Source organism: Larimichthys crocea, chromosome XII (assembly GCF_000972845.2).
Source record: "Larimichthys crocea isolate SSNF chromosome XII, L_crocea_2.0, whole genome shotgun sequence".
Lineage (NCBI taxonomy): Eukaryota > Metazoa > Chordata > Actinopteri > Sciaenidae > Larimichthys > Larimichthys crocea.
In genome coordinates, this window is record NC_040022.1 from 3,668,981 (window position 1) to 3,676,670 (window position 7,690).

The window sequence follows — 7,690 nt, forward strand, 5'->3', positions numbered from 1 at the left end:
TATGCAGGATTAAGAGCGTGGACGCTTTGATTGACAGGTGGGCGTGGTCACAGACGTCATGATCAGCCTGAGCCATCACACTGATTCTCACCTGTAACCACAGGTGTGCCCACATTTTAACGATTTTCACTTTAATGTTTCCACAGTTTCTAATCGTACGTTTAACAGGAACAGGAAGTAGTGAAGCGATGCGCGACGCGCTGAGGTAGACTGTGACTTGTTGTCAAAACGTGAATGTACAACAACAAAATCACTAGTCTTCCACGACGCGACGCGCTGCTCGAGCTGAGAAGGTTCAATCTGGTTTTGTTCTCTACTAATGAAGTTTAATTTCTACAGGATGAAAGACCAGAGCAGAGAGAAGAAGGAGGGAAGTAAAAAGGTAAGGAAAGAAGAGGAGAGGAATGAAAAAGAAACAAGGAGTCAGAAGGAAACGAGAAAAGAGAGGGGAAGGAAAGAAAGAAGGAAGGAAGGATCCTCCCTTCTTTGTAGCTTGAGAAGAAAAAGGGAAGGAGAGAAAAGAACAACAGAGACAAAGGAAACAACAGAACATGAAAGGAACGGAAAACAGGGAAGGAAAGAAGGAGAGGAAGATGGGCTGGCAAGGAAAGGACAAAAGAGGAGGAAGGGAAGGAGAAGAGAAACAAGAAGAGGGGGAAGTAAGAAGGAAAGGAGAGAAAAGACCATATAAGGAAAGGAAAAAGGTGGGAAAGAAAGGAAAGGAAAGGAAACAAGGGAACACGAAAGGAAATGAGAATGTAGGAAGGAGATGAGTGTAAAGGAAATGAAACAGGAATAAAGCGACAGACGAGACGATGATGTGTGTGTGTGTGTGTGTGTGTGTGTGTGTGTGTGTTGTGAATGACAAACATCCTGTAAATGAATGATAATGGCTTGTTTAGTCGGAGCCCGCCTGCAGCGTTTCTCTGCTCCGTCCTGTTTCCTGTTAATATCGGCGCTCCGGCCTCGCTGACCTCGCCGCCGTTCTTCTGTTTCTATTAATCTTTAATGGCGGCTAAACGGCGCCGCGACGCTCGCTGACCGCCGTGGTCGTCCCACCTCATTACTGTCCTGAAGGAGAAAGAAACAACAACAGACATGTCTCTGATCCAGGACGTGGACTTTGTCTCTGCGGCGAGCTGTTTCGCGCCTCGATGACTTCCTGTTTTTTGATTACGCTCCACATCTTCGTCTTCGCCGTCTAATGGCGGCCGTTTTCCTCAGGCTGATGGTTTTACTGCAGAGTTATAAAGTTAGCACATTTGTTCCTTTCTTTTATTTTTACCTCGTCTGTCAGGTCAATCATGTATAGCCCACACACACACACACACACACACACACACTGTTGCCCTGCTTGCTGATCCTAACAAAGGTCTGTGACACTGTGACATTTGGAAGTAGATGAAATGACCGGCAGGGTCGGGGAGTGCCGCGCTCCATGTTTTACTGCCCGGGTATAAGAGCTCTCAAGACCTGAAAAGAACACACACACACACACACACACACACACACACACCTCTTCAGGACCTCAATACCTGCTTTAATACCTTTCTATTCATGTGCCTCCTTTCTGGGCGCTCTGCTGCTCTGCAGAGCCTTTCAGCTCCTCACTGGGGTTGAGGCACTACAGGACCCAATCAAATCTCAGTCCAAAGCCCATTAAAGAGATGAAGCCAGGAGGCTGCTGTGCTGTTAAATGTATTATTTCTTTTATGATATCTTTTATATTACTACAGCTTAAATAGTCTGTGTATATGTGTGGTATTTATTCAGTTTAGTGTTTATATGTGTGGTATTTATTCAGTTTAGTGTTTATATTTGTGGTATTTATTAAGTTTAGTGTTTATATGTGTGGTATTTACTAAGTTTAGTGTTTATGTGTGTGGTATTTATTCAGTTTAGTGTTTATATGTGTGGTATTTATTCAGTTTAGTGTTTATATGTGTGGTATTTATTCAGTTTTGGAGGTTTAACGTTAGTTTTCTGGGACTAGAGATCGTTTCTGTTGCAGGTTGTTACTAAGGCTCGGACTACTTCTCTACTGACGTGACCGTTTTCCAGTTATTAGTCAGACCATGTGTATCTCCATGGAAACGGAGATAACACAAGCATACAAAAAGATTTATTTTGAGAGTGAATGGCTCCAAAATGTGAACCTGAGCGTACCTTTTGATTTTATGTTTAATTAGCTGGTTATTGTTGCATGGCAATGGCAATATTACAGTCAAGGGTAAACTTTACCTTAGCAATGCATGCCTCAATATTGCTAAACTCAAGCAGTATTCCAGCTACTTTCTATTTTCTGAATAATAAATAACTTTTGAATACTCACCAATAGTCGTCTCAGTCACATAAGCCCAGTGTCGGTATTTCTGACCCTCCCTCAGCTCCCAAATCATTTGTATACACTCCCTAACCTGACTGCTCTTTTAGCTGCTGCAGCTTTAATACACAAATCTTTCCCATGTTGCTGGTTGAACTTGTGCAGCCTCCACATTGCAGCACGTCGTGTCTGCAGTCTCTCTTTACAAAGGCCTCATCAGAGGCTGCTGTCAGAGCAAACAATACTCAGAATGACAGCTGCCTTCGCTGGGCCGGCACCGCCAACCAAGTTTAAGTTACAGGAGCCATTGATTCTCTACAGGAGGACGCCGGCTGCCTGGGTTAGCGCGCACAATGCCGGGCCAACAATGTGGCTGCATTGTCCGGGTCACAGTGCTGAGCAGGAGAGTGACAGCGTACGAGCGAGCTATGAGTTCATTAGACCAGCACTGCTCGCCTTTCTTTCCCTCTATAAGTACTCCCTCCACCCAGCGACGCGTGCCCTTCTCAGCACTCATTAACGTCCAGTATGAGCCACTGAGTTACACGTATTAGCCGAGGAACATTGGAGGACACGCTGCCTGGTTAAACCCATGAACCTCCACCAGCACATGCACAAAATGACACATTAGGAATCATCTCCACGTCCAGCCTGCTTCTAATTTTCACTTAAAAAAAAGCATATTAAGAAATAATGGGCTCCTGATAGTTCACGTAACTCGGTGGCTCCAGTTATCTCGTCTTCCTGGAGGACTTGGGTCACGGAGATACACTCGGAAGAGAGTTTCAGAACTATTATTCTCCTTCCTTTCGGCTCTGGTCCAACAATTATGGAGGAGCCTGTTGAATAGGTGGTGTCATTAGAGCGAGCTAAATTATGCTCTTCACTTTGGGATGAAGCTCCTTTCACTCAGAGAAATAACGGGGAGAAGACGGCGGCGAGTGCTGAGCGTGAAGCTGACAGACCGTTCAGCGACGTCTCCTGGTAATGTTACATGAACGTTAGACGAATGTTCAATCAGGTTGTCAAAAATAATTATTTCCATCATGTTTGATAATTTCACAAGTAAGATTATCAACTCGTTAACTGTTCCTTCATCAGTGATGATGTAGGTTAAGGTTTCACGAACGCAGTCCTGGTGAGCTCGAGCGCCGTTAAGGTTGTTCTGGTGTGTTCTGTGGAGAATGAGACAAGTCTCACAAAAATATAAACGTTTATGAACATTTCTTGGTTTATCCGCAACTAGACACTTTAATACTCAACTTCTTGCAACAATATATGTTAAAATATGTGTGTTTATACACATAAATATATAAAAGATGGTTTATCTGCAACTCTCCAGGCAATGAGTGCTGCAGGGAGTCGACTTCCAGTTCAGATCAAGTCCTGAAGTAATATACACATTATATATTTATGAATATTTGTTGGTTCATAAGACATTTTAACATCCTAACTTTAAGAATGAAAATCAAAACATCAGATTTATTCATTGACTGCAGCTGCAGCCTGAGCGTACATCACGTCTGAGCGTACATCATGTATGTCTGAGCGTACATCATGTCTGAGCGTACATCATGTCTGAGCGTACATCATGTTGGTTCCTCACACCAGACGCCGGCATGTGTCCTGTTTCCTTTCCTCTATTCCCTCCTCCCCCGTCCCCTCCTCACCTCATCCACACTTCCTGTCCTCCCACCTTTTCGCTCCACCTGCTCGTATGTATCGATTCTGTGTTAGTGGATTTGGAGCCGCGGGGCGCTCACACAGGGATAATGGCCACTGAGCGGAAGTGAGCAGAGCCGGACGTGGCTACTTCCTGCACAGCATGGTGGTCATTTCATCACCTGGGTCACTTGTGTGTCCCTCCTCCACCCTCCACCCTCCTCCACCCTCCTCTCTACCCCGTGGCCTTTTCCACCCCGTCCTCGTCTTCTTACCTCTGTCATTCTCTCTGCGATCTCTCTAAATACCACGCAGAGCTGCAGACAGGACGATGACAGACCGTCACGGCTCGCTGTCGGCTGATCATTAGCAGAGCCCTGTGGTCGACTTCAATTAGCCTGCAGAGACACCACTGCAGACAGACAGGCAGACAGGCAGGCAGGCAGGCAGACAGACAGACAGACAGACAGGCAGGCAGACAGACGGACAGAAAGACAGACAGACAGGCAGACAGACAGACAGACGGACAGAAAGACAAGCAGGCAGGCAGACAGACAGACAGACAGACAGACAGACAGAATGAGTTTAAATCAGTTTAAAATAATTATAATAAAGTTCGTTAACTCTGACTCAGTCACTGTTTAACTCATTAAAGCTCTCGTTAGCTCGCTGCTTCCTGTTTCACGTTTCTATGGTGTCATTTTCAAACATTTAATCTTTAAATAAATACACGAGTTTGTGATTAAAAACGTATTTTAAACCAAATAAATCACAAAGTCTACAGCAGGTACTGCTCCGTTACACCTTCAAACCAAATACAGTTTATATACGTAAATACTGAAATATGTGTTTACTGAATACGTGATTAGAAATGTAGCAACAAATCACGAAGTCCTAGGCTCGCCTTACCCCGTTTAACCTTCAACCCAAATACAGTTTATATCCGTAAACACTGGAAATAAATAAATACACGAGTTTGTGATGAAAAACGTATTTAAACATATTTTACAGCGTCACTTTCACATCACGTTAACTCTTAATAAGTTCATCTTTAAATACACACCGCCGAGTGACCCGCCGCCTCTTTCTACGTACTCTGACTGTTATTATTGCGCAAACAGTGAAAATGTCATCGTGAGCGCGGTGGATGATGATGAAGAGGAGGAGGAGGAGGAGATGGAGGGAAAAACGGCATGATGGAGAAATGAAAAATAAAAAAGAGAGAGAGCCAATCTGCTGCAACGCCGAGCAGAGTCTGAGATTACGGACGGCGGTGACAGCAGATGATGATCGGCGGTAATGTATGTGTGTGTGTGTGTGGGGGGGGCAATTATGTATGACTACCCCCTCCTCCTCGCTCTATACCCCCTACGGCGGCCCTGATGGGACACAACCTTTCATTTGCTCATTGTGGTAATTGGTGTGTGTGAGGGGGAGGTACATGTGTTCAGCTCCCCCTCTGCGTCTGTCAAGAATTAGAAAATGAAATTCTCCGAAGAGCAGCGAGCGTCTGCCGTCCTCGTCCAACATGACACGTTTTCATTATTCCACAGAGCAGACTTCTCCGTCCGGCAGGCCGCCGGCATACATTATGATTTCTACTTCTGAAGATAATTTATATTGTGATTCATTTTTTATTTTACATTTAAACGAATGAATGTTAAATTAATGGGTTCAGCAATTAAGTCTTTTTTTTTCTCCTTTCCTTTCTTTCCTTGCCTCGCTGCAGCTCAGGGTGAAAAATAATAAATGATAACGTGTTTTTTTTTTACAATTGCTTCACAAATTAATTTGTCAAATTCAATGAATTAAAAAACATTTCATCGATTCATGTCACCTTTTCCCTCTCACGTTAAATCCCCTTTTTACAGCATCATTTATACAATAAGCTGATTTATTACTGATTATTTTAAGTGTTTCACACAAAGGTTTGTAATTACCTGTCTTAATCCAATATGTAGCCTGTAGTACGCAAATTATTTTATTTTTATTTAATCAAATGTGGAAAAACATGTAATATGACATAATATGATAAAAATTTAATGCCTAAAAACAGACGGGACGATCTACAGAGTACACGCAGTATCTTCAAACAAAATACAGTTTATATACTTAATACTGTAAATAAATATACATTAACTTTTGATCAAAAATGTATTTTAAACTAAATAAATCTGCTACTCCGTTAAGCTGGGCTAAAGAGTACACGGAAAACACGGTATCTTCAAATTAATACAGTTTATATACTTAAATACTTGTTTCTTAATGAGTTATCTTAAGTAATCTTTAAATAAATACATTTGAATTTGTCATTTAACCACGACAAATCACGTGAACTGCTACTCCGCAAAGCTAGGCTAGTTACGTTAGCGTCACTAAGTTGCTTTTTTCTTGACTATGATCATATTTGGCTTCTACTTTGTTTATGTGGTTTAACAAACTCCACATCGCTCAGATGTTGGAGCATTAATATTGTTTTAAATTATTTAGACAGGACTTGTAGATTTGTTTTAGCTGAAGGCGCTTCTCGTTAGCGAGCTAGTCACGCCAGTTTGGCTCGGTTACGTATCTAACGTTCTAAAAGAAGTGAAAACATTTAACAGAGACAGAAACGTAACCTTTGCTCATCCTTTTTGTCACATTCGATGGAAACGAGCTCTCGTTTTTGAGAAGCAGCCGCGCTAACAATGCCACCTGTGAGCTGTCATCGTGTGACTTGTTCCGTTGTAATTATAAAGGCTTCACGGTTAACGGGAGGCGCCGCATTCATGTTTAAAAATGATACAAATCCAGGTCGGGGTATAAATGACCTCTGTGCCTCCGAGCACCGAGCGTAGCTGTCTGAAAAAATATTTTAAAAACACATTGCACAAATAAATATTTAACCCTTTGGCAGCCTGTTGAAGAGTGAATGAAAGTCTCCGTGATCTCCGGTCACGGTTGGAGAATCGCTGAGAGCAAACAGCCAGAGCACTGACCTCTCACGGAGGGAGCATCCTGTACACGGCGGGGCCCCGAGACGAGGGCTCGCCGCGGGGGGCGAGCAGCCAGAGACGTGGGGGCGGCGGACGATGGAGCTGGTGATGGAGGAGATGGTGGAGGGGCTGTTGCTGGAAGAGCAGCAGGGGAAGGTTATTGGGTTAGAGGAGGGGGAGGAGGGCGCCTCATTGAGGGAGGAGAGGTGAGGGAAGTGGTGTAAGGCGGAGGTGCGAGGCGGAGGAGAGAAATGTGGAGAAGGGTGGAGGGTGATAGCGAGAGAAAGGAAAGGTGCTATGTAGGGATTAAAGCTGAAATGAGCGACATATGGAAAAGGTGAAAGAGAGAGAGAGAGAGAGAGGGGGGTGGAGGAGGAAAATCTTTGATTAAAAGAATTTGTAGCCGAACCTTCAACAAATCACGTGAACTCAGTTTGAGGTTGCGGAGACGGCAGTTACAGCTACTACGATGAGCTAGTTACGTTTTAGCACTTCTTAACCCTAACCCTCTTTTGCATACTATGTTTCTTAACAAGTTAATCTGTAAATAAATATACATAATTCTTTTTTATTAAAAATTTATTTTAAAACGAAAAAAATCATAAACTCTGCTACTCCGTTACACATGGAAAACACAGTATCTTCAAATAAAATACAGTTTATGTACTTAAATACATGTCTCTTAATCAGTTAGTCTTTCAATAAATACATTTAAACTTGTAATTTAACC

General features: G+C 43.1%; 1 long non-coding RNA gene across 1 annotated transcript; it reads right to left on the reverse strand.

The window, feature by feature from the left end:
* Nucleotides 1-1,899: 1,899 nt before the first annotated feature.
* On the reverse strand, nucleotides 1,900-7,453 carry LOC113747150 (uncharacterized). Its single transcript, XR_003463381.1, has 3 exons — nucleotides 6,964-7,453; nucleotides 4,261-4,397; nucleotides 1,900-3,498 (listed from the first exon to the last, which is right to left on the reverse strand). It is a non-coding gene; the product is annotated as an uncharacterized LOC113747150 (long non-coding RNA).
* Between the last annotated feature and the right edge of the window lie 237 nt (nucleotides 7,454-7,690).